The 26,376-nt window shown below is 45.6% G+C and overlaps 1 protein-coding gene across 2 annotated transcripts in view; it reads left to right on the top strand.

The window, feature by feature from the left end:
• Positions 1–26,376, top strand: part of LOC106606807 (protein phosphatase 1 regulatory subunit 29) — a 129,244-nt gene that overhangs the window by 20,610 nt on the left and 82,258 nt on the right. For both annotated transcript variants that reach the window (XM_014203171.3, XM_082976406.1), the window contains exon 2: positions 19,567–19,905. The gene's annotated coding sequence lies outside the window, so the exon portion shown is untranslated. The remainder of the gene's footprint in view (positions 1–19,566; positions 19,906–26,376) is intronic.

Below are 26,376 nucleotides of genomic sequence, written 5' to 3'. Positions count from 1 at the left end.
CAGGTTCATGCTGTAGATACACCAGGCACTGAGTCACAGCTGCTCCAATACCATTCATACCTGGCACAGAAACAGGCAGGAGAGATGGAACGTTTTGGGGCTATTTCCAGATATGACTAATGCTTATATGAATAAGGCTTTGAACACGTCTGTGTGTGTGTGTGTGTGTGGTGTGTGTGTGTGTGTGTGTGTGTGTGTGTGTGGTGTGTGTGTGTGTGTGTGTGTGTGTGTGTGTGTGTGTGTGTGTGTGTGTGTGTGTGTGTGTTCAGTTTGCACATAAAGACACTGGATGTCTTTGATGCACCTCATTTGTCAGACAGACAGATGGACGAAAACGTCTCTCCCTAGTGCTGGGTCCACAGTAAAACACACACACACACACACACACACACACACACACACACACACACACACACACACACACACACACACACACACACACACACACACACACACACACACACACACACACACACACACACACACACACACACACACACCCGTCTCTCTCACTGCATCAGTGCATCTAGCCCTGTCCTGCTGTCAGACATTTCCAGAACTGCTGCAATCCCCAGCCTGTGCCCACTATCTTTACTACACTCAGAAAAAAAGCTGCTGTCTAGAACCTAAAAGGGTTCTTCGGCTGTCCCCATAGGAGAACCCTTTGAAGAACCCTTTTGGGTGCCAAGTAAAACCCTTTCCACAGAGAGAGAGAGAGAGGGAGACAGAGAGAGAGAGAGAGAGAGAATTAAAGAAAGAGAGAGAGAGAGAATTAAAGAGAGAGAGAGAATTAAAGAAAGAGAGAATTAAAGAAAGAGAGAGAGAGAGAATTAAAGAAAGAGAGAATTAAAGAAAGAGAGAGAGAGAGAATTAAAGAGAGAGAGAGAATTAAAGAAAGAGAGAGAGAATTAAAGAAAGAGAGAGAGAGAGAATTAAAGAAAGAGAGAGAGAGAATTAAAGAAAGAGAGAGAGAGAATTAAAGAAAGAGAGAGAGAATTAAAGAAAGAGAGAGAGAGAATTAAAGAAAGAGAGAGAGATTTGACTGTGATTATGATGGATCCCCTCTTTCCACCTCTATTGTGTTAACAGCTGCTGTAGAGAGAGGTGATCATGAGGCAGTAGTCATTATGTAATCAGTGTGTGTGTGTGTTTCTGTTTGTGTTTCTGTGTGTGTTTGTTCAGTATGCATATTCTGACTTCCTACCTCTGAGAATTTGGGCAATTATAGCCAATTAGCTTAGGGTCCTCTGGCTGAGCTGAGCTCCCAATGCTAGTGCCTGACTGAAATAGTAAAAATTATAGAGTGATGCGACGCGAGGTGAATGTTGATCAGAGTGAGATCTGTATGATGCGACGTGAGGTAAATGTTGATCAGAGTGAGATCTGTATGATGCGACGCGAGGTGAATGTTGATCAGAGTGAGATCTGTATGATGCGACGCGAGGTGAATGTTGATCAGAGTGAGATCTGTATGATGCGACGCGAGGTGAATGTTGATCAGAGTGAGATCTGTATGATGCGACGCGAGGTGAATGTTGATCAGAGTGAGATCTGTATGATGCGACGCGAGGTGAATGTTGATCAGAGTGAGATCTGTATGATGCGACGCGAGGTGAATGTTGATCAGAGTGAGATCTGTATGATGCGACGCGAGGTGAATGTTGATCAGAGTGAGATCTGTATGATGCGACGCGAGGTGAATGTTGATCAGAGTGAGATCTGTATGACAGGACACCTCAGTACACCAGTACAGCTTATGACTAGACTACACTACACTACACTGGACAACTCTGAACTGTAGGACATACTGTAGCATATACTGTAAGACATACTGTAGCATATACTGTAGGACATACTGTAGGATGTACTGTAGGACATACTGTACTTTACATATAATGTAGAACATACTGTAGGACATACTGTAACATGTACTGTAGGATATACTGTATTGTAGGATATACTGTATTGTAGATATACTGTACTGTAGGATATACTGTAGGACATACTGTAGCATATACTGTAGGACATACTGTAGGATGTACTGTATGACATACTGTACTTTACATATAATGTAAGACATGCTGTAGGATAAACTATAGGACTTACAGTATACAGCATGTACTGTAGGACATACTGTACTTTACATATAATGTAGGACATACTGTAGGACATACTGTAACATGTACTGTAGGATATACTGTATTGTAGATATACTGTAGGACATACTGTTGCATATACTGTAGGACATACTGTAGCATATACTGTAGGACATAATGTGGGACGTACAGTACTGTAGCATATACTGTAGGACATACTGTAGCATATACTGTAGGACATACTGTAGGATGTACTGTATGACATACTGTACTTTACATATAATGTAAGACATGCTGTAGGATATACTGTAGGACTTAAAGTATACAGCATGTACTGTAGGACATACTGTACTTTACATATAATGTAGGACATACTGTAGGACATACTGTAACATGTACTGTAGGATATACTGTATTGTAGATACACTGTAGGACACACTGTAGGATATACTGTATGACATACTGTACTTTACATATAATGTAGGACATACTGAAGGATATACTGTAGGACAGAAATATTCAAACCCCTTGACTTGTTCAACAAAAATTGTTTCAGCCTGAATTCAAAATGGATTACTTTTTTTTTAAATCCTCACCCGTCTACACACAATCCCCATAATGATAAAGTGAAAACATGTTTTTAGATTTTTTTTGCACATTTATTGAAAATTAAATACATAAATATCTCATTTCAAATCAAATCAAATTTTATTAGTCACATGAATACAACAGGTGTAGGTAGACCTTACAGTGTAATGCTTACTTGCAAGCCCTTAACCAACGATGCATTTAAAAAACAAAACAAAACAAAAATACCTAGAAAAAGACAAATAAGAAATAAAAGTAGAAAATAATTAAAGAGCAGCAATAAAATAACAATAGTGAGTCTATATACAGGAGGTACCGGTACAGAGTCAATGTGCGGGGGCCCCGGTTAGTTGAAGTAATTGAGGTGATATGTACATGTAGGTAGAGTTATTAAAGTGACTATGCGTAGATAATAACAGAGATGGTGGCTGGAGTCTTTGACATTTTTTAGGGCCTTCATTTACATAAATATTCACAACCCTGACTCTATACTTAGAATCACCTTTTGGCAGCGATTACATCTGTGAGTCTTTCTGGGTAGGTCTCTAAGAGCTTTGCACACATGGATTGTACAATATTTACCCATGATTCTTTTAAAAATTCTTCAAGCTCTGTCAAATTGGTTGTTGATCATTGCTAGACAACAATTTTCAAGTCTTGCCATAGATTTTTAAGCTGATTTAAGTCACAACTGTAATTGGCCACTCAGGAACATTCACTGTCTTCTAGGTAAGCAACTGCAGTGTAGATTTGGCCTTGTGTTTTAGGTTATTGTCCTGCTGAACGGTGAATTCATCTCCCAGTGTCTGGTGGAAAGTAGACTGAACCAGGTTTTCTTCTAGGATGTTGCCTGTGCTTAGCTCCATTCCATTTATTTTTTATACTGAAAAACTCCCCAGTCCTTAATGATTACAAGCACACCCATAACATGATGCAGCCACCACTATGCTTGAAAATAGGGAGAGTGGTACTCAAATCAAATCTAATTTATTTGTCACATACACATGATTAGCAGGTGTTAATGCAAGTGTAGCGAAATGCTTGTGCTTCTAGTTCCGACCATGCAGTAATATCTAACAAGTAAAAAACAAAATACTGCATAGTTTCCTAGGAACGCGAAGCGAGGCGGCCATCTCTGTCGGCGCCGGAAGTAATGTGTTGTATTAGATTTGCCCCAAATATAACACTTTGTAATCGGGACAAAAAGTGAATTGCTTTGCCAGATGTTTTGGAGTATTACTTTAGTGCCTAGTTGCAAACAGGATGCATGTTTTGAAATATTTTTTATTCTTTACAGGCTTCCTTCTTTTCACAATGTCAATTAGGTTAGTATTGTTGATCCATCTTCAGTTTTCTCCTATCACAGCCATTAAACTCTGTAACTGTTTTAAAGTCACCATTGGCCTCATGATGAAATCCCTGAGCGGTGTCCTTCCTCTCCAGCAACTGAGTTAGATAGGACGCCTGTATCTTTGTAGTGACTAGGTGTATTGATACACCATCCAAAGTATAATTAATATCTTTGCCATGCTCAAATGGATATTCAATGTCAGGCACCTACCAATAGGTGCCCTTCTTTGCGAGGTATTGGAAAACCTCCCTGGTCTTTGTGGTTGAATCTGTGTTTGAAATTCACTGCTCAACTGAGGGACCTTTCAGATTGTTGTATGTGTGGGGTACAAGGTAATTATTCAAAAATCCTGTTAAACACTATTATTGAGTCCATGCAACAAGTATTACTTGTTAAGCAAATGTTTACTCCTGAACATATGTAGGCTTGCCATAATAAAGGGGTTGAATACTTATTGACTCAAGACATTATAGCTTTTCATTTTTAATAAATGTGTAAAACTGTAAGAAAAAAAAATCAGCTTTGATATTATGGTATTGTATGTAGGCCAGTGAAAAAAAATCTTGATTTAATACATTTTAAATTCAGGCTGTAACACAACAAAATATAGAAAAAGTCAAGTGGTGTGAATACTTTTTGAAGGCGCTGTTGAGTAGGACATACTGTAGTACATATATTTACATTTGAGTAATTTAGCAGATGCTCTTATCCAGAGCAACTTATAGTAGTGACTGCATACATTTTCTTACTGGTCCGCCATGGGAATCAAACCCACAACTCTGGCGTTGCAAACGCCATGCTCTACCAACTGAGCCACACGGGACATACCGTAGGACATACTGTGGTACATACTCTAGCATATACTGTAGGACATACTATAGATATACTGTAGGACATACTGTAGATATACTGTAGGACATACTGTAGAATATACTGTAGTACATACTGTAGTACACACTCTAGCATATACTGTAGGACATACTGTAGTACATACTGTAGTACATACTGTAGTACACACTCTAGCATATACTGTAGGACATACTATAGATATACTGTAGGACATACTGTAGATATACTGTAGGACATACTGTAGAATATACTGTAGAATATACTGTAGTACATACTGTAGTACACACTCTAGCATATACTGTAGGACATACTGTAGTACATACTGTAGTACATACTGTAGTACACACTCTAGCATATACTGTAGGACATACTGTAGATATACTGTAGGACATACTGTAGTACCTACACTAGCATATACTGTAGGACATACTGTAGATATACTGTAGATATACTGTAGATATACTGTAGGACATACTGTAGTACCTACACTAGCATATACTGTAGGACATACTGTAGATATACTGTAGTACATACTGTAGTACATACTCTAGCATATACTGTAGGACATACTGTAGATATACTGTAGGACATACTGTAGATCATACTGTAGGACATACTGTAGGACATACTGTAGATATATTGTAGGACATACTGTAGCTATACTGTAGGACATACTGTAGATACATTGTAGATATATTGTAGGACATACTGTAGATATACTGTATGACTTACTGTAGGACATATTGTAGGACATACTCTAGTGTATAGTGTAGGACATACTGCAGATATACTGTAGGATATACTGTAGGACATATTGTAGGAGATATACTGTAGGACATACTGTAGATATACTGTAGATATACTGTAGGACATACTGTAGATATACTGTAGGACATACTGTAGATATACTGTAGGACATACTGTAGGAGATATACTGTAGATATACTGTAGGACATACTGTAGATATACTGGAGATATACTTTAGGACATACTGTAGACATACTGTACATATACTGTAGGACATACTGTAGATATACTGTAGGACGGACTGTAGATATACTGTAGATATACTGTAGGACATACTGTAAGACGTACCGTTTTTCTTAGCCTATTGTGCTTTAGCCTTTAGTAACCCACTTGCAGCTTTTGGCATTTTCTCATGACCCTCTGAACAAACAAACAAATGAGTCACGGTCCAAAGGCACTCATTCTCCATCCACCAGTGGATCTCACTCCATGGCTGTAGCTTCCATCAGGGTATTTACAGAGGACATTTTGGGAAATAATAAATCATAAATAAAGTTTAACTTCCATTGTTGAAGCATTGCTGTACCATTTTGTATTATATTTTAATACCTTTCTGACGCTGCGAGTGAGAACCAATTACATTTCATCACTGTGATATTCTCTCTCCCTTTGCCTTCCCTTCCCCTTCCCCTTCCCCTTCCCTCCTTTCAACTCTCCATTCTCCCCTGTGGAGACAGCGGAGGTCACAGTTCTCTAGCCTCTCTGGACAGTGTGTGTACGCTGTGTGTATCCATACGTATGTCTGGAAATGTGTGTGTATGCACAAGTGTGTTTGCAGGACTTTGATCCCCTCTCCTCCCTTTTGCTCTGACCACTCAGGGGGATAGCAGAAGCTTTATCTGAAGAGTATTATTGCAGTAAATGAGATGTCATGGTCAGCTCACCATGAAGTCAGTCTGACCTTCCTTTGACTCACATCTCTCCTGTCTGAAGGTGTGTCATTGAGGCAGAAGCGGAAGGAGAGAGGGAGGGATGGAGGGAGGGGGTGAGAGAGAGAGGGAGGGAGAGAGAGAAAGAAGGGGATGAGAGGGAGGGAGGGAGCAGAAGGCAAAGAGAGCGAGAGAGGGAGTGAGAGAGGGAGAGGGAGAGAGAGAGACAGAAAGGAGGCAGGGACGGAAGGAGACATAGACCATAAGGAAGAGAAAGGGAGGCAGTGCGGTAGTGAAGAGTGAGCAGAGTGATCTTGGTTTGTGGCAGACTGAGTCTGTTCAGATTAGAGGTCGACCGATTAATCGGAATGGCCGATTAATTAGGGCCGATTTCAAGTTTTCATAACAATTGGTAATCGGTATTCTTGGCCACCGATTTTTTAAATGTATTTATTTATTTATTTTTTACACCTTTATTTAACAAGGCAAGTCAGATTAAGAACACATTCTTATTTTCAATGACGGCCTAGGAACGGGGGTTAACTGCCTTGTTCAGGGGGGATTCGGGGATTCGTTTTTGCAACCTTCCGGTTACTAGTCCAACGCTCTAACCACCTGCCTTACCTTGCACTCCACGAGGAGCCTGCATGGCAGGCTAACTACATGTTACGCGAGGGCAGCAAGAAGCCAAGGTAAGTTGCTAGCTAGCATTAAACTTATCTTATTAAAAACGATCAATCTTAACATAATCACTAGTTAACTACACATGGTTGATGATATTACTAGTTTATCTAACATGTTGTCACGTCCTGGCCAGTATAAGGGTTAATTGTTATTGTAGTTTGGTCAGGACGTGGCAGAGGGTATTTGTTTTATGTGGTTCGGGGTGGTGTTTTGGTAAAAGGGCATTTGATTTAGTATTTCCGGGTTTTTGGTTTATGATCTATGTTATGTAATTCTATGTTTAGTCTAGGTAGTCTGTTTCTATGTAGAGTTAATTGGGGTGGACTTCCAATTGAAGGCAGCTGTGTGGTGTTGCCTTTGATTGTAAGTCCTATATTAGTTGGGTGTGTTTGTCTGTGTGTTTGTGGGAGATTGTTTCTTGTTTTGCTGAGTGTGCCTTTCAAGACTGTTTCGGTGTTCGTAGTTCGTTTTCGTTTTGTTGTTTTTGGTGTTCACTTTGTTGGTAAATAAATACACAAGATGAGCATCAACATTCCTGCTGCGTTTTGGTCCTCCTTAACCGACGACAACCGTGACAGAATCTCCCACCAACTAAGGACCAAGCAGCAGAAGAAAAGGGATTTAGAGTTGGACTGGCGGGAGAGATGGACCTGGGAGGAAGTTCTGGACGGGGCTGGACCTTGGCACCAGGCTGGGGAGTACCGTCGCCCACGTGAGGAAATTGAGGCAGCCAAGGCAGAGAGGCGGAGGTACGAGGCCTTGGACGCGCTGAGGGAGAAGCACGAGAGACACCCCCAATAATTTTTTGGGGGGGGGCACACGGGTAGTTTGGCTAGGCCTAGGAAGAACCGGAAGCCAGCTACCCGTGGTTATATGGAGGAGCATATGAGGTGGAGAGCGCCATGTTTCACACTATCTCACCCATACGCACGCACAGTCCGGTGCGCGTTATTCCAGCCCCTCGCAGGTGCCATGCTAGAGCGGGCATCAAGCCTGGTAGGAGGATGCCTGCGCAGCGCATCTGGTCGCCGGTACGCCTCCGAGGACCAGGCTACCCAACTCCCGCTCTACGCACGGCTACCATCAGGCCCCTGCACAACCCAGTCCGCCCTGTACAAGCACCCCGCTCGTGCAGGGCTACTAGTTCCATCCAGCCAGGACGGGTTGTGCAGGAGGTAAGATCAAGACCGCCTGTGCGCCTCCATAGCCCTGGGTTTCCAGCTCCTGTCTGTCGTGCGGACCCGGAAATGCGTCAGCCCAATCCGACTCGTCCTGTTCCCGCTCCCCGCACTAGCCTGGAGGTGCGTGTTCCCAATCTGGTACGTCCAGTACCAGCACCACGCACCAGGCTTCAAGTGCGTCATCCCAGTCCGACGTCGCTAGAGCTGCCCGTCAGTCAAGAGTCGCCCGAGCTGCCCGTCAGTCACGAGTCGCCCGAGCTGCCCGTCAGTCACGAGTCGCCCGAGCTGCCCGTCAGTCAAGAGTCGCCTGAGCCGCCCGTCAGTCAAGAGTCGCCGGAGCCGCCCGTCAGTCAAGAGTCGCCGGAGCCGCCCGTCAGTGAGGAATCGCCGGAGCCGCCCGTCAGTGAAGAGTCGCCAGAGCCACCCACTAGTCAGGAGCTGCCAGAGTGGCCAGACTGCCCCGAGCTGCCAGAGCGGCCAGACTGCCCCGAGCTGCCAGACTGCCCCGAGCTGCCAGACTGCCCCGAGCTGCCGGACTGGCCAGACTGCCCCGAGCTGCCAGAGTGGCCCGACTGCCTGGAACGGCCAGAACCGGAGCCACCTCCAGATATAGGTGGGTTGGGGAGGGGGGGTGTAGCACAGTGCCGTCGTTGACGGCAGCCACCCTCCCTTCCCTCCCTTTAGTAGGGGGGAATTTTTGTTTTGTTGTTTAGGGTTGTTGTTTTTTTAGTTTTTTTAAGGTGCTTCCGGGGTTAGCACCTTTAAGGGGGGGTGGTACTGTCACGTCCTGGCCAGTATAAGGGTTAATTGTTATTGTAGTTTGGTCAGGACGTGGCAGAGGGTATTTGTTTTATGTGGTTCGGGGTGGTGTTTTGGTAAAAGGGCGTTTGATTTAGTATTTCCGGGTTTTTGGTCTATGATCTATGTTTATGTAATTCTATGTTTAGTCTAGGTAGTCTGTTTCTATGTAGAGTTAATTGGGGTGGACTTCCAATTGAAGGCAGCTGTGTGGTGTTGCCTTTGATTGGAAGTCCTATATTAGTTGGGTGTGTTTGTCTGTGTGTTTGTGGGAGATTGTTTCTTGTTTTGCTGAGTGTGCCTTTCAAGACTGTTTCGGTGTTCGTTTTCGTTTTGTTGTTTTTGGTGTTCACTTTGTTGGTAAATAAATACACAAGATGAGCGTCAACATTCCTGCTGCGTTTTGGTCCTCCTTAACCGACGACAACCGTGACACATGTCCTGCGTTGCATATAATTGATGTGGTGCCTATTAATATCTCATCGAATCACAGCCTACTTCGACAAACGGGTGATGATTTAACAAGCTGATTTTGCAAAAAAGCACTGTCGTTACACCACCGTACCTAACCATAAACATCAATGCCTTTCTTTAAAATCAATACACAAGTATATATTTTTAAACCTGCATATTTAGTTAATATTGCCTGCTAACATGACTTTGTGTCACTTCTCTAGTGTTCCGCACAAGCAGTCAGGGTATATATACGCCGCAGTTTGGGCCGCCTGGCTCATTGCGGTCTATTTATTCCTAACAAAGGCTGTAATTAATTTGCCAGAATTGTACATAATTATGACATAACATTGAAGGTTGTGCAATGTAACAGCAATATTTAGACTTAGGGACGCCACCCGTTAGATAAAATACGGAATGGTTCCGTATGTCACTGAAATAATAAACGTGTCTTTTTCGAAATGATACTTTCCAGGTTCGACCATATTAATGACCAAAGGCTCGTATTTCTGTGTGTTATTATGTTATAATTAAGTTTATGATTTGATAGAGCAGTCTGACTGAGCGATGGTAGGCAGCAGCAGGCTCGTAAGCATTCATTCAAACAGCACCTTCGTGTGTTTTGCCAGCAGCTCTTCGCAATTCTTCAAGCATTGCGCTGTTTATGACTTCAAGCCTATCAACTCCCAAGATTAGGCTGGTGTAACCGATGTGAAATGGCTAGCTAGTTAGCGGGTGCGCGCTAATAGCGTTTCAAACGTCACTCGCTCTGAGACTTGGCGTAGTTGTTCCCCTTGCTCTGCATGGGTAACGCTGCTTTTAGGGTGGCTGTTGTCGATGTGTTCCTGGTTCGAGCCCAGGTAGGAGCGAGGAGAGGGACGGAAGCTATACTGTTACACTGGCAAAACTAAAGTGCCTATAAGAACATCCAGTAATCAAAGGTATATGAAATACAAATCGTATAGAGAGAAATAGTCCTATAATTCCTATAATAACTACAACCTAAAACTTCTTACCTGGGAATATTGAAGACTCATGTTAAAAGGAACCACCAGCTTTCATATGTTCTCATGTTCTGAGCAACGCACTTAAATGTTAGCTTTTTTACATGGCACATATTGCACTTTTACTTTCTTCTCCAACACTTTGTTTTTGCATTATTTAAACCAAATTGAACATGTTTCATTATTTATTTGAGGCTAAATTGATAGTATTTATGTATTATATTAAGTTAAAATAAGTGTTTATTCAGTATTGTTGTAATTGTCATTATTACAAATAAATACATGTTTTAAAAAATGGGCCGATTAATCGGTATCGGGGTTTTTGGTCCTCCAATAATCGGTATCGGTATCGGCGTTGAAATATCATAGTCGGTCGACCTCTAGTTCAGATACTGAGTTTCAGTGTGTGTGACAGAGAGGATCCCAGTTTGTCTACAGTTGAGTTTGGGATGAGATGGACTGAGTGTTCGTGTGTGTCTGGTTCCGGCCAGTGTGACAGCTGCCCTGCCCTCCACTGACTTAGTGTAAAGAGCACAATGGGAGAAAGCATGAGCAGGTGAGTCCAGCTGTGTATTGACAGGGGTCACGTTTTATATTGAAAGTCAACAGTGTTGTTTTGCTTCAATAGAGTGATCAGGGACATGCAACTATAGATTTCCTTCACAGAAAATACATTAGACAATAGCTTCATTTTCATCAGATGACAACAGAATTGCAACACTATTTGGCTGGCAGCAACACAAGTAAATTAGCTTGAAATGTAATAGCAAGATCTTTCTTGCAAAAATTATGCATGGCCTTCATATTTCTAATGTTTTGGCCTATCATGGAAAGAATGTAGCCAGCTTAAAGTTGGTCTTACATTTCACCAGATAAAAATAGACTGGCTACACTGAGAAAAGAACAGGAGAAAAGTAGCTTCCATCAGTCAGAGCGCTGTCTGCTGATAGAATGATGGTGAAAAGTAGCTTCACATCAGTCAGAGCGCTGTCTGCTGATAGAATGATGGTGAAAAGTAGCATCACATCAGTCAGAGCGCTGTCTGCTGATAGAATGATGGTGAAAAGTAGCTTCACATCAGTCAGAGCGCTGTCTGCTGATAGAAAGATGGAGAACAGTAGCTCCACATCAGTCAGAGCGCTGTCTGCTGATAGAATGATGGAGAACAGTAGCTCCACATCAGTCAGAGCGCTGTCTGCTGATAGAATGCCCATTCATGAATTCTCATCTGTGTTTAGAAGTGCAACTGAAGCACAAAATTAGTCTGATGCCGAGCAGAAATTACAATAAGAAGCTTTTTAGATCTGCGTTTACAAAACACAGCAAGATATTTATTTTGCATTTTATCTTTTTTTCCTGTGTGGAAAATGCAGAATTCTGCGTTAACACGATCCTTAAGTTTAACTTGCTATCTAAGTAGGTGGCTGAATTAATAAGGTGACGGGACATCATATTCTGTTTGCTTTCTTCCGTGTTTGAGAAGTCAAAACCCTTTGGATGTTATTTGTACAGCTGCCACTACTATCTTGATTTACTTGTGTTTTTTCTCCTGTCCGTTCTCAGCCCGCCTGCTCCTCCCCTCTTCTCCGAGCAGGGCAGGCCCGTTGCCCTAGCGACTCCTGACTCCACACAGACACAGCATGTAGACATGCTGCTGGAGAGACAGTATTGTTCTTCCTTCAGACAAGTGTGCGTCAAAACTTTTTTCATTTGCACAATGTCTCTCGTTCACAATCGATTGTAAATGTAAAACAAAAAAGACATTCGGTAGCTCCTAACTATATGTATAACTTTATAAGCTGGATTGCCTGTCTTTGCTATTTGTTTATTTTCGTTTGCACTCGTTAGGATATTAAGCTAGCAGCCGCCATGGAAATTTGCTATTACTAATTTTGTTAGCATTCTGGTAATAGACACCCAATGTGTTTTTTTTTCAGTTAATTTGGTGCCCCCTTGTGTACTAAACCGGTAATACCGTAAATCCCAGGGTGAGAGAAAGACAGTATGACAAGATGAGAATCTGGATACCGCCCAGCCCTGACACACATTTTCTAATCATATACTGTCCATACTGTCTGTACGCACCATTATATACAGTTGAAGTTGGAAGTTTAGATACACCTTAGCCAAGTACATTTAAACTCAGTTTTTCTAAATTCCTGACATTTAATCCAAGTAAAAATTCTCTGTCTTAGGTCAGTTAGGATCACCAATATTTTAAGAATGTGAAATGTCAGAATAATAGTAGAGAGAATGATTTATTTAAGCTTTTATTTCTTTCATCACATTCCCAGTAGGTCAGAAGTTTACATTAGAGGTCGACTGATTAATCGGAATGGCCGATTTCAAGTTTTCATAACAATCGGTAATCGGTAGTTTTGGCCACCGATTTGCCGATTTTAAAATAAAAACGTATTATTATTTAAAAAAATGGACACCTTTATTTAACAAGGCAAGTCAGATTAAGAACACATTCTTATTTTCAATGACGGCCTAGGAACGGGGGTTAACTGCCTTGTTCAGGAGGTATTCGGGGATTCGTTTTTGCAACCTTCTGGTTACTAGTCCAACGCTCTAACCACCTGTGTTACCTTGCACTCCATGAGGAGCCTGCATGGCAGGCTGACTACCTGTTACGCGAGGGCAGCAAGAAGCCAAGGTAAGTTGCTAGCTAGCATTAAACTTATCTTATTAAAAACGATCAATCTTAACATAATCACAAGTTAACTACACATGGTTGATGATATTACTAGTTTATCTAACATGTCCTGCGTTGCATATAATTGATGCGGTGCCTATTAATATCTCATCGAATCACAGCCTACTTCGACAAACGGGTGATGATTTAACAAGCTTTTACTTTCTTCCCCAACACTTCGTTTTTGCATTATTTAAACCAAATTGAACATGTTTCATTATTTATTTGAGGCTAAATTGATTTTATTGATGTATTATATTAAGTTAAAATAAGTGTTAATTCAGTATTGTTGTAATTATCATTATTACAAATAAATGTAAAAAAATTAAATAATTTTTTTTTGGTAAAAAAAAAAAAAAAAAACAATCGGCCGATTAATCGGTATCGGCTCTTTTTGGGTCCTCCAATAAACGGTGTCGGTTTCAGCGTTGAAAATGTCATAATGGGCCGACCTCTAGTTTACATACACTCAATTAGTATTTGGTAGCATTGCCATTGAATTGTTTAACTCAATCAAACATTTCGAGTAGCCTTCCAAAAGCTTCCCACAATAAATTGGGTGAATTTTGGCTCATTCCTCCTGACAGAGCCGGTGTAACTGAGTCAGGTTTGTAGGCCTCCTTGCTCGCACATGCTTTTTCAGTTCTGCCCACAAATTTTCTATGGGATTGAGGTCAGGGCTTAGTGATGGACACTCCAGTACCTTGACTTTGTTGTCCTTAAGCCATTTTGCCACAACTTTGGAAGTATGCTTGAGGTCATTGTCCATTTGGAAGACCCATTTGCGAACAAGCTTTAACTTCCTGACTGATGTCTTGAGATGTTGCTTCAATATATCCACTTAATTTTCCTACATCATGATGCCATCTATTTTGTGAAGTGCATCAGTCCCTCCTGCAGCAAAGCACCCCCACAACATGATGCTGCCACCCCCGTGCTTCATGGTTGGGATGGTGTTCTTAGGCTTGCAAGCCTCCCCCTTTTTCCTCCAAACATAACAATGATCATTATGGCCAAACAGTTATATTTTTGTTTCATCAGACCAGAGGACATTTCTCAAAAAAGTACGATCTTTGTCCCCATGTGCAGTTATAAACCATACTCAACGCTTTTTAATGGTGGTTTTGGAGCAGTGGCTTCTTCCTTGCTGAACGGCCTTTCAGGTTATGTCGATATAGGACGCGTTTTACTGTGGATATAGATACTTTTGTACCTGTTTCCTCCAGCATCTTCACAAGGTCCTTTGCTGTTGTTCTGGGATTGATTTGCACTTTTCGCACCAAAGTACGTTAATCTCTAGAAGACAGAAAGCGTCTCCTTCCTGAGCGGTATGACGGATGCGTGGTCCCATTGTCACGGGTGTCGTAGGGTGTAGGCCAAAACGCAGCGGGAAAATGTATACTCATCTTCTTTTATTTAAGGACAAAGAAGGAAAACCAAAACAAACACATATACAAAAAACACGACGACAAAGAACAGGCCGATAAGCCACAAAGCTATACACAGCAACGATCTCCCACAAAATCCCATGACAAAAACACTCCTAAATATAGGACCTTCAATCAGAGGCAACGATAGACAGCTGCCTCCAATTGAAGGCCCCAATCCCCATTACCAAAACATAGAAATACAAACACCTATACAAGAACAAATAACCCCTTTACTGGTAAGGACGTGACAGTACCCCCCCCCCCCCAACACCCCCCCAAAAAGGTGCATACCCCGGATGCACCTTACAAAAAATAAATAAATAAATAAATAAACCCCTAAACTAAAGGGAGGGAAGGGAGGGTGGCTGCTGTCACCGATGGCTCCTGTGCTACACCCCCCCCCCCCCCCAAACCTCCGTCAGTGGAGGTGGCTTAGGCTCAGGCCTTAATCCCCTACCAAACCAAACCACCCCCACTGCATACCTCTGCCTGAGGCCAGTAACTGAAGACCCTGGACTGTACTCTGGAAGCTCCGGACCGTAGGGCGACTCTGGGAGCTCCGGACCGTAGGACGACTCTGGGAGCTCCGGACTGTGGGCCATCTCTCCTGGTTCCGGACAGTCTGGACGAGGCACTGTTGCCGGACACTTTGGACGAGGCACTGTTGCCGGAAGTTCTGGACGAGGCACTGTTGCCGGAAGTTCTGGACGAGGCACTGTTTCCGGAAGTTCTGGACGAGGCACTGTTTCCGGAAGTTCTGGACGAGGCACTGTCGCCGGAAGCTCGGGACTGGGCTGACGCACTGAAAGCCTGATGCGTGGGGCTGGTAGTGGAGGTACCAGACTGGGGACACGCACTTCAAGGCTAGTGCGGGGAGCAGGAACAGGACGAGTTGGACTGGGCTGACACACTGGAAGCCTGGTGTGTTGTGCTGGTTTAGGAGACGCCAGACTACGCACCTCAGGGTCAGCACAAGAAGCAGGAACTGGATACACCAGGACATGGGTAAGCACTGGAGGTCTGGAGCGCACCTCTTGCACAACCCGTCCTGGCTGGATGGAAATAGCAGCCCTGCACAAGCGGAGTGCTGGTACAGGGCGAACTGGGCTGTGCATAGGCCTGATGGTTGCCGTGCGTAGAGCAGGCGTAGGGTAGCCTGGGCCTAGGAGGCGCACTGGTGGCCAGATGCGCTGTGCAGGCATCCTCCTTCCAGGCTGGGTGCCTACTCTAGCATGGCACTTGCGAGGGGCTGGGATCGCTCGCACCGGACTGTGCATGCGCATAGGCGAGATCGTGCGCACTACCGCATACTCCGGCGCTCTCCACTCCAAATGCTTCCCATAATAAGCACGGGGAGCTGGCTTAGGGCTCACCCTTGGCCCAGCCAAACTACCCGTGTGCCCCCCCCCAATTTTTTTTTTATTGGGGGTGCCTCTCGTGCTTCCCCATCGGTGCGTAAAAAGCTTCATACCGGCGCCTCTCCGCCTTGGTTGCCTCTATCTTCTCCGGTGGGCGACGATATTCCCCAGCCTGGTGCCATGGTCCAGCCCCGTCCAGAATTTCCTCCCATGTCCATGATTCCACTGGGCTCTGTAGCTGCTCCCTCCTCCGCTGCTTGGTCCGTGTTTGGTGGGAGATTCTGTCACGGGTGTCGTAGGGTGTAGACCAAAACGCAGCGGGAAAATGTATACTCATCGTCTTTTATTTAAGGACAAAGAAGGAAAACCAAAACAAACACGTATACAAAAAACACGACGACAAAGAACAGGCCGGTAAGGCACAAAGCTATACACAGCAACAATCTCCCACAAAATCCCATGACAAACCCACTCCTAAATATAGGACCTTCAATCAGAGGCAACGATAGACAGCCGCCTCCAATTGAAGGCCCCAATCCCCATTAACAAAACATAGAAATACAAACACCTAGACAGAACATAGAAATAAACTAACATAGAACGATAACTCAAAAACCCCGGAATACATAAATCAAATACCCCTCTACATACACAATCACCCCAAACCATATAAACCAAATACCCCCTCTACATGAACACATACACAAACACACCCTGAACCACATAAAACAAATACCCCCTGCCACGTCCTAACCAAACTACAAGAACAAATAACCCCTTTACTGGTCAGGACGTGACACCCATGGTTTTTATACTTGCGTAGTATTGGTTGTACAGATGAACGTGGTACCTTCAGGCGTTTGGAAATTGCTCCCAAGGATGAAGCAGACTTGTGAGGTCTTGGCTGATTTCTTTTGATTTTCCAATGATGTCAAGCAAAGAGGCACTGAATTTGAAGGTAGTCCTTGAAATACATCCACAGGTACACCTCCAATTGACTCAAATTATGTCAATTAGCCTATCAGAAGCTTCTAAAGCCATTACGTCATTTTCTGGAATTCTCCAAGCTGTTTAAAGGCACAGTCAACTTAGTGTATGTAAACTTCTGACCCACTGGAATTGTGATACAGTGAATTATAAGTGAAATAATCTGTTTGTAAACAATTGTTGGAAAAATGACTTGTGTCATGCACAAAGTAGATGTCCTAACCGACTTGCCAAAACTATAGTTTGTTAACAAGAAATTTGTGGAGTGGTTGAAAAACGAGTTTTAATGACTCCAACTTAAGTGTATGTAAACTTCCGACTTCAACTGTATATATGTATATATTATATATATATATATTTATATTCCGGACTCTGGCATTGCTTGTTCTGATATTAATGTCTTTCTTTTAACTTTTTGTATTATGTGCGTATTGTTTTGTTTTGCTAGGCATTATTATTGCACTGTTGGAGCTAAAAACACAAGTATTTCGCAGCACCTGCGATAACATCTGCAAACCTGTGTACCTAGACAATAAACTTTGATTTTATTTTATTTTGAAAGAGGGAGAGAATGGTGGCAGAGAGAGGTTGAACGAAAAGAAGAAAGGGAGCATACAATGGAGGGAGGATGAAGTCGGTGAAGGACAGAATAAAGAAGGAAGAGATAGAGGTAGAGAAAGAAAGGCGGAGACAGGGAATGGGCTGTTGCTAGGGACAACGGTACAATAATGAACCAAATCCTCCTACACATTCCCTGCTTTATTTTCCTATTTTCCTTCTCTGATTCTATTTCTTTGTCCTTCCCTGCTCCCACTTTCTTCCCTCACTTTCTCAATTCCCGCCTGCCAACCATTTCTTTTGAACACATCCCTCTCCTCTCCCCAGTCCTTATTGCGTTTCTCTGTATTGCTCCCTCTTCCCCATCTCTGCTTCTCTCCCTTGTTCCCACCCACTCTCAAGCATCTATCCCCCGGCTATTCCCCCTTTCTTCCCTCTGTTCATCAGAGAACCCCAGCTGACGGAAAACCATAACACCCTCCCTCCTTCTCTTGCCCTCTCTTTCCAACTCCATCTTTCCCTCTTTTCCCTCCTTCTCCCTCTCTCTTGCTCTCTCTCTCGCTCCCTCTCTCTTTCTCTTTCTCTCTCTGCTCCACATGTCTAGGGTTTTTATTTCTGTCAGATTACGGCATCTAGCAGCAAGCTAGAGAAGATCTCCCCTGGCACCTCCCATCCACCGCTCTTTCTCTCCTCTCCTTTTCTCTCCCATCCACCGCTCTCTTTCCTCTCCTCTCCTGTCCTCTTCTCTCCCTTCCACTACTATCTCTCTTCTTCTCTCCCATCCACATTTCTCTCTCTCTCCGCTCCTCTTCTCTCCCATCCACCGCTCTCTCTCCTCTCCTCTTCTCTCCCATCCACCTTCCATCCACTTCCCATCTACCGCCCTCTCTCTCCTCTCCCATCCACCTCTCTCTCTCTCCTCTTCTCTCCCATCCACCGCTCTCCTCTCCTCTTTGCACGAATCCACCGCTCTCTCTCTCTCCTCTTCTCTCCCATCTACCTCTCTCGCTCTCCTCTCCTTTTCTCTCCCATCTACCTCTCTCGCTCTCCTCTCCTTTTCTCTCCCATCCACCGCTCTCTCTCCTCTCCTCTTCTCTCCAATCTACCACTCTCATTCTCCTCTCCTTTTCTCTCCCATCCACCGCTCTCTCTCCTCTCCTCTTCTCTCCAATCTACCACTCTCATTCTCCTCTCCTTTTCTCTCCCATCCACCGCTCTCTCTCCTCTCCCCTTCTCTCCAATCTACCACTCTCATTCTCCTCTCCTTTTCTCTCCCATCCACCGCTCTCTCTCTCTCCTCTTCTCTCCCATCTACCTCTCTCGCTCTCCTCTCCTTTTCTCTCCCATCTACCTCTCTCGCTCTCCTCTCCTTTTCTCTCCCATCCACCGCTCTCTCTCCTCTTTGCACCAATCCACCGCTCTCTCTCTCTCCTCTTCTCTCCCATCTACCTCTCTCGCTCTCCTCTCCTTTTCTCTCCCATCTACCTCTCTCGCTCTCCTCTCCTTTTCTCTCCCATCCACCGCTCTCTCTCCTCTCCTCTTCTCTCCAATCTACCACTCTCATTCTCCTCTCCTTTTCTCTCCCATCCACTGCTCTCTTTCCTCTTCTCTTCTCTCCCATCCACCACTCTTTCTTTCCTCTCCTCTTCTCTCTCATCCACCGCTCTCTCCTCTTCTTTCCTTTCCACCTCACTATCTCTTTCCACTATCATTCCCTCTCTCCTCACCTCTCCACCTCCATCCCTCTTTGACTTATCCAGAGTCCATGCTGCATGCATGTGAATGCTGTTTTGCCAATCACAACACTGTTTTAATAGCTAGTCTGATCTGTCCCTCTCCATTTGTCTTTTTGCAGCACTTGGTCATACATCCCAGTGGGTTCTATGCTGTGAGTCTCTACAGCAGTATTGAACCCGAGTAGTCTGGACCACATCCACAAACAACCAGTGACGGCTGTAGGACCACTCCACTAGACCGAAACTCAACCACAGACCGTTAGAGGACCTCTCCCTGTTCCGCTACCTCACTTACCAAAACCACCTCTCCACCAAAACCACTGTGGCACGGGAGGAAGAGGAGGAAGAAAGAAGATCATGCCCAGAAGGAGAGTAAATCATCAGTGAAGAGAAGAGGTGATGCCTCTGGATTAAGAAGGCAGACAGACAGCAGACCAAGAGACAGACAGGCAGATCAGGTAAAGTCAAACTGAGAAAACTGTCTTGTTCCTATTTGTAACATTATGTTCGAAAGGAAGCTTCGGCTCAGGAACAGCTGTGCAGTGTTTGTTAAGCATCGTTGGAGGTTCTCTTCTGTCAGGGTTTGTCAGGGCCCTATTCATTAGGGCACACCGTAAAAAACAAAGACGAGCGTTTCTTATTGGACAAGTTCAGATAGTCCCTCCCTGTTTGTCTATTTTCTTGCCACTTGATGCCTAATGTATATGACCCAGGTATTTGTAAACCAGTGGGAAATAGTTGCCCTTACATTACCCTAGGGGGTAATTAGGGTTAGGGGTACGGATTGCCGTGGGGTCAAGGGGTCAAGTTTTCTTTGTCTGGGCTTCACATTAGCTGCCATGTCCTTAACCAGGCGTTAAGGGAGTTTCTGATTGACCTAAGGTGGCCTAAGGATCTGGGCCAAGGCAGGTCACGTTAGAGTGCCAACTTCAATAACGTCACTTTATTGAGTCCAGCTCTCTTTTTATCACTGCCACACTGCTGTTTGTGTGTGCGTGTGTGTGTGCGTGTGTGTGTGTGTGTGTGTGTGTGTGTGTGTGGGGCTGGTTTGCCCACTTCCCAGCGCCTTCCATTTCACTTTCGAGAGAAAGGCCAACCCACACTGTTCCACCTTCCTAGTCTGAGATTGGTAAAATGCATGTTTAGTTGGTGGGGCTAGAGGGAAGTCAGATTGATGTTTAGTTGGTGGGGCTAGAGGGAAGTCAGACTGATGTTTAGTTAGTGGGTGTTATGTATGGTACGACGTGCTGTACGTCATACTATACGTTGTTATGGTTTACGACAGTGTGCTGCTTTACGGATGAATGGGTTGTCAGGATGAGTGGCACATGTCATTAAACGACAGAGTGATGTACAATGTGAAACCGTGCAGATGTGCGTTCTTCTACAGCTAGGCTAGATATAACATTGGCGACGAAGATGGCTGAATTCAGTTTACCACCGCCAGCACCATTCCTCGCCGTGCCTGGCGAACCTCCAGTACCGTGGAATAACTGGCTTGAAAGCTTTAACACTTATATCGAAGCTATGGACTTTTCTACAATCTCCGACAAGCGGAGGACAGCACTGCTCCGTCACTGCCTCGGTACGGAGGGACAGAGGATTTCCAGAGCGCTTGGATCGGCTCCTACATTCACTGCTGCAGTCAGCCTCCTACGGAACCTCTTCGCCGGGAAAGAGCGAGTGCTCCTCCGACGCTACCGGCTACGGAAGAGACACCAACGGCCGGGTGAGTCCATTCAAAGCTACGTGGCTAATCTGAGAGATTTGGCTAGCTCTTGTAACTATGGGACACTTCAGGACGAGATCATCAGGGATCAGTTGATAGAGGGGACGTTATGTGAAAAGACAAGGGAGAAACTGCTTTTGGAATCGGATAATTTACAACTAGATGGAGCTATTAACGATCACGCGCTGCGCATGGCCTCCCACGTTGATAGCTGCATGGACACAGACACCGGCACGCTCGTGCAGCAGGCACACAGACAGACAAACAGAAGTAGCTGTGGCAACTGTGGGGCTAGCTCTCACAATTCAAGGGCTTCAAACTGCCCAGCCCATGGGAAAATATGCAAGAACTGTTCAAAATACAATCACTTTGCGACAGTGTGTCGTTCTGCCCCAGTTACTAGCTCCACCCAGCACAGGCCCTTAGTTTCATCTCACTCTCAACATGAACGCACGGAAATTCGAACTGTCTCCACCAACCATGTGTCATTCAGGACATGCACTGTGCAGCTGGGTGAGGTGGGTTTGCCTTTGCTGCTGGATACTGGCGCTGCGGTGTCATTGCTCAACCTTGCCACTTACTACAAGTTTTTCAGTCACCTACCACTCCAACAGCCCTCCACTGCCCTGTGTGGGTACGGTAGATCCAAGATAGACATTGTAGGCACCCTCCAGGTCCCAGTACACTACGGCACCAAGCATCTGCCATCATTCACATTTCATGTTGCAAAGCGGGGTGCCAACCTCTTGGGCCTCGACCTCTTCACAGGCTTGGGATTCACGCTGAGAGATGACAGTGGGTCAGCTATCCACCAGGTTACCTGCACATGGCAACAGAACTGGCCAACTCTGTTTGATGGACTGGGCTGCCTCACAGCCTTTACTCACAAGCCCCTAGTGAATCCGGAAGTGACCCCAGTCATGCAGCCCCTGCGGCGCATTCCCTTTGCACTGCGTGATGACGTCACAAAAGATCTCCAGGCACAGTTGGATACAGGCATCATTGAGCCAGTCAACGCTGCCCCCTGGATTTCAAACTTAGTCATTGCAACCAAAAAGTCAGGTAGAATCCGGACCTGCGTGGATCTCCGTGCTGTGAACAAGGCCGTTGTCCCGGATAAGTACCCCTTGCCTACAGCTGAGGAGCTGACCGCACAATTCCATGGCTCCACGATCTTCATGAAGCTTGACCTTTGTCAGGGTTATCTTCAGGTACCCCTCCATGCAGCTAGCAGAGATCTCACTACCTTTGTCACACATGCTGGCGTGTTCAGATACGACAGTGTGCTGGACTTAGCTCCGCCCCCAGCTGCTTCCAGAAGGTGATGAGCACCATCCTCGCTAGAATACCTGGGGTGGCGGTCTATCTGGATGACATCGTGGTCCACGGCCCTGACCTCCACATCCATGATTATCGACTCCACAGAGTATTCAGCGCTCTACTGCAGAACAACCTGACCCTTAACGGTGGAAAGTGCACCTTTGCAGCTCCAGCCGTCGAGTTTGTGGGGTTCCGTCTGTCGGCCAAAGGCATCGCCCCACTCATGTCGAACATTGAAGCTGTCCACAGGATCCCGGAACCGACCTCAGCCTCTCAGGTGGCATCATTCTTGGGCATGACAGCTTACTACCTCCGGTTTCTGCCCCACTACTCCCAGACCACAGCACCCCTTCGCCAGCTCCTCAAGAAGGATGAGCCATGGGCCTGGACGGCAGCCTGCTCAGACGCCGTCCGCTCACTGAAGAGCCAGCTCACCACAGCCCCAGTCTTGGCTCACTTTGACCCCGTCTGCCCCACCATTGTCACATGTGACGCCTCAGCTGGAGCACTAGGAGCTGTCCTCTCACAGCTGCAGAATGGCATTGAGAGGCCCGTCGCCTTTGCCTCAAGGGCCCTGAGCCCCACAGAACAACGGTACTCTGTGGGCGAACGAGAAGCACTGGCCTGTGTCTGGGCGTGCGAAAGGTGGCACCTCTACCTCTATGGCCGTCTGTTCACGCTCCGAACCGACCACCAGTCCCTCACAACGCTACTGTCGGCATCAGGAACTGGCCACAAGCCACTTCAGCTGCACAGATGGGCCGACCACCTCAGACAGTACGACTATCAGCTGAAGTTCACTCCAGGGAGGAATAACGTGGTAGCAGACCTCCTCTCACGCTCCTTTGACGCTCCTACTCCGACCGTCTTGCCAGACGACAACGAAACAGAGCTCGTACAAATGCTTTACGCTCCTCTTCAGTCAGTCGTCTCACTGGAGGAGCTGAAGCAAGCATCGGAACAGGATCCCACACTGTCTACCCTGCGCACCTACATACGCACTGGATAGCCAGCACACGTGCCGGAAGAGCTGGCAACTTTCGCCAGGGTGAAGCACGAACTGTCTTGCTGGGAAGAAGTCTGTGTCTCTCGAGGGTTTTGCACTGTGGTCCCAAGTGGTCTGCGTGCGCGTGTTCTATCCATGGCGCACGATGGGCACTTGGGCATAGTGAAGGTCAAACAGCGATGTTGAGACCTTGTGTGGTGGCCAGGCATCGACCACGACATTGAAGCCCTGGTCAGGGATTGTGCTGCATGCCTCCTCAGTGGGAAAACAGGACAGTCCGCCCCACCCCCCCTGCAGCCTCTCGCATGGCCGTCCCGCCCCTGGGAGCACATCCAACTGGACATCTGTGGCGAGATCCATGGTCACGCAGTCCCTCACCATCAGCGCTTCCTGGTGGTGGTGTATGACCTCCACTCTAAGTGGCCAGAAGTGGTTCCTGTCGGAACTGTCACAGCACAGGCCATCGTGGACATCCTAGACAGCCTGTTCACAAGGTGGGGCCTGCCCCTCACCCTTACCACGGACAATGGGCCCCAGCTAATCTCTGCCGAGTTCTCCTCATATCTCAGCAACAAGGGAATCAAACACATCCGCACGGCCTACTACAACCCACAAGCTAACGGAGGGGTGGAACGCTTCAACCAAACGCTGAAGAACGGCATCAGAGCGCACCTGGTCCAGGGGTGCACGTTCCAAACTGCTTTGAATCAAACGCTAATGCACTACAGAGCAAGCAAACACACAACAACACAGGCCTCCCCGGCATCCCTCATGCTAGGTCGTGAGATGGAACTGCCACTGGACAGACTCAGAACACAGAGAGTTGCAGAACCGGCGACTAGGTGCACCCAAGAAAAGCGGGCAGTGACCAGGCACCAAAGAGAAATGAAACAGCGTTTTGACAAGGCACACAGGGTGAAGAAGTCGATCATCCAAGTGTCTGACTGGGTCCGAGCCCGACGGCCTCAGCGGTGCAACAAAATGGCCTCATTCTGGTCGGAACCCCTGCAGGTCAGTCGACAACTGGGGCCCGCCACATTCATGTTGAGCAATGGATCACGCTGGCACGCCAGCCGCCTCAGAAAAGTCCCTGCCCCTCAAGGAATACGAATGCACACAGAACAGACATGCAGGCCAGAGACGCCACCGGATGGACCTCCCCCACCCCTACCACCCGAGCCCCAGCCTCTGTGGGCTCCCCAAGGGCCAGAGCCACAAGCGGTGGCGGTTGAAGAAAGGCCTATGCGGGCACGAACTCGCCCTGCTCATCTGGGGGACTACTTAACCTCTTTTCATTCTTAGGCTCCGGTAGGTGTCTTAGTCAACCTCCAGGTTAATGGACTGAACTGGCTAGTTTGGAGAGTCCTTCCGTTTAAGGGTTAATGTTTTATTTCTTACAGGTATCACTCTAGGTTCTTGCCCTATGGACATTTTATATATGGTACCAGTCCCTGGTTTTGGAAAGGGGGGGGAAATGTTATGTATGGTACGACGTGCTGTACGTCATACTGTACGTTGTTATGGTTTACGACAGTGTGCTGCTTTACGGATGAATGGGTTGTCAGGATGAGTGGCACATGTCATTAACCGACAGAGTGATGTACAATGTGAAACTGTGCAGATGTGCGTTCTTCTACAGCTAGGCTAGATATAACAGTGGGGCTAGAGAGAAGTCAGATTGATGTTTAGTTGGTGGGACTAGAGGGAAGTCAGATTGATGTTTAGTTGGTGGCGAGGGGCGTGAGAGGGGGGACGGGAAGTCAGATTGATGTTTAGAGGCTAGAGGGAAATCAGATTGGTCAGATTCATTTTTAGTTGGTGGGGTTAGAGGGAAGTCAGATTAATGTTTAGTTGGTGGGGCTAGAGGGAAGTCAGATTGGTCAGATTAATGTTTAGTTGGTGGGGCTAGAGGGAAGTCTGATGTTTAGGGGGCTAGAGGGAAGTCAGATTGGTCTGATTCATGTTTAGTTGGTGAGGCTAGAGGGAAGTATGTGAGCAGCGTGACACTCAGTTTCATTTAGTGCTGTTGTACTCAAGGCCATGCAATCTCTCTCTTTATCCACGCACACACACACACATAGTTGGGCATATAACCCTGGATCTTTCGTTGTTAACTGCAGTATCCTGCTGTGTTTGACAGTTGGGGCATAGAGAGAGAGGATGAGTAGCAGTCTTTATTCCTCTACAGCCCTGTATTATCCCATCTCTCTTCTCCTCTAATACCTATTCCAATGGCAGTGCTGTCATTATGGGCTGACAGTAGTATAGAAGACAGCTATTATATTCTGTGGTTTCCTGGGTTGTTTCTGCTTCAGTCTCTGGGGTTCAATAGGAGGCATGACAAGGACCTTGTGGTTCTGGTGCTCCCTGCTACTGGGGATCACAAGACATCATCTGTTAACACTAGAACCCGCTAGAGTCCCATTTTGCATATTTTTTTGTTTTTTAACCTTTATTTAACTAGGCAAGTCAGTTAAGAAGTAATTCTTATTTACAATGATGGCCTACCCCTTCCAAACCCAGACAACGCTGGGCCAATTGTGTGCCGCCCTATGGGACTCACAATCACGGCCAGTTGTGATACAGCCTGGAATCGAAGTCCTAGAAAAAAACGTAGGCCTACAGCCGATTTTAGTTTCCCTTCCAATGAAACGATTACGTCTAATCCATTTGATCAGTTGATTTGTAGATTGGGTAGTAGTAGAGTTATAGTGCTGAGTAAAGACCAGTTGATTTGTAGATTGGGTAGTAGTAGAGTTATAGTGCTGAGTAAAGACCAGTTGATTTGTAGATTGGGTAGTAGTAGAGTTATAGTGCTGAGTAAAGACCAGTTGATTTGTAGATTGGGTAGTAGTAAAGTTATAGTGCTGAGTA

The sequence above is a fragment of the Salmo salar genome, chromosome 06, assembly GCF_965601325.2.
Source record: "Salmo salar chromosome 06, fSalSal1, whole genome shotgun sequence".
Classification (NCBI taxonomy): domain Eukaryota; kingdom Metazoa; phylum Chordata; class Actinopteri; order Salmoniformes; family Salmonidae; genus Salmo; species Salmo salar.
This window is presented reverse-complemented; position numbering and strand designations above follow the sequence as displayed.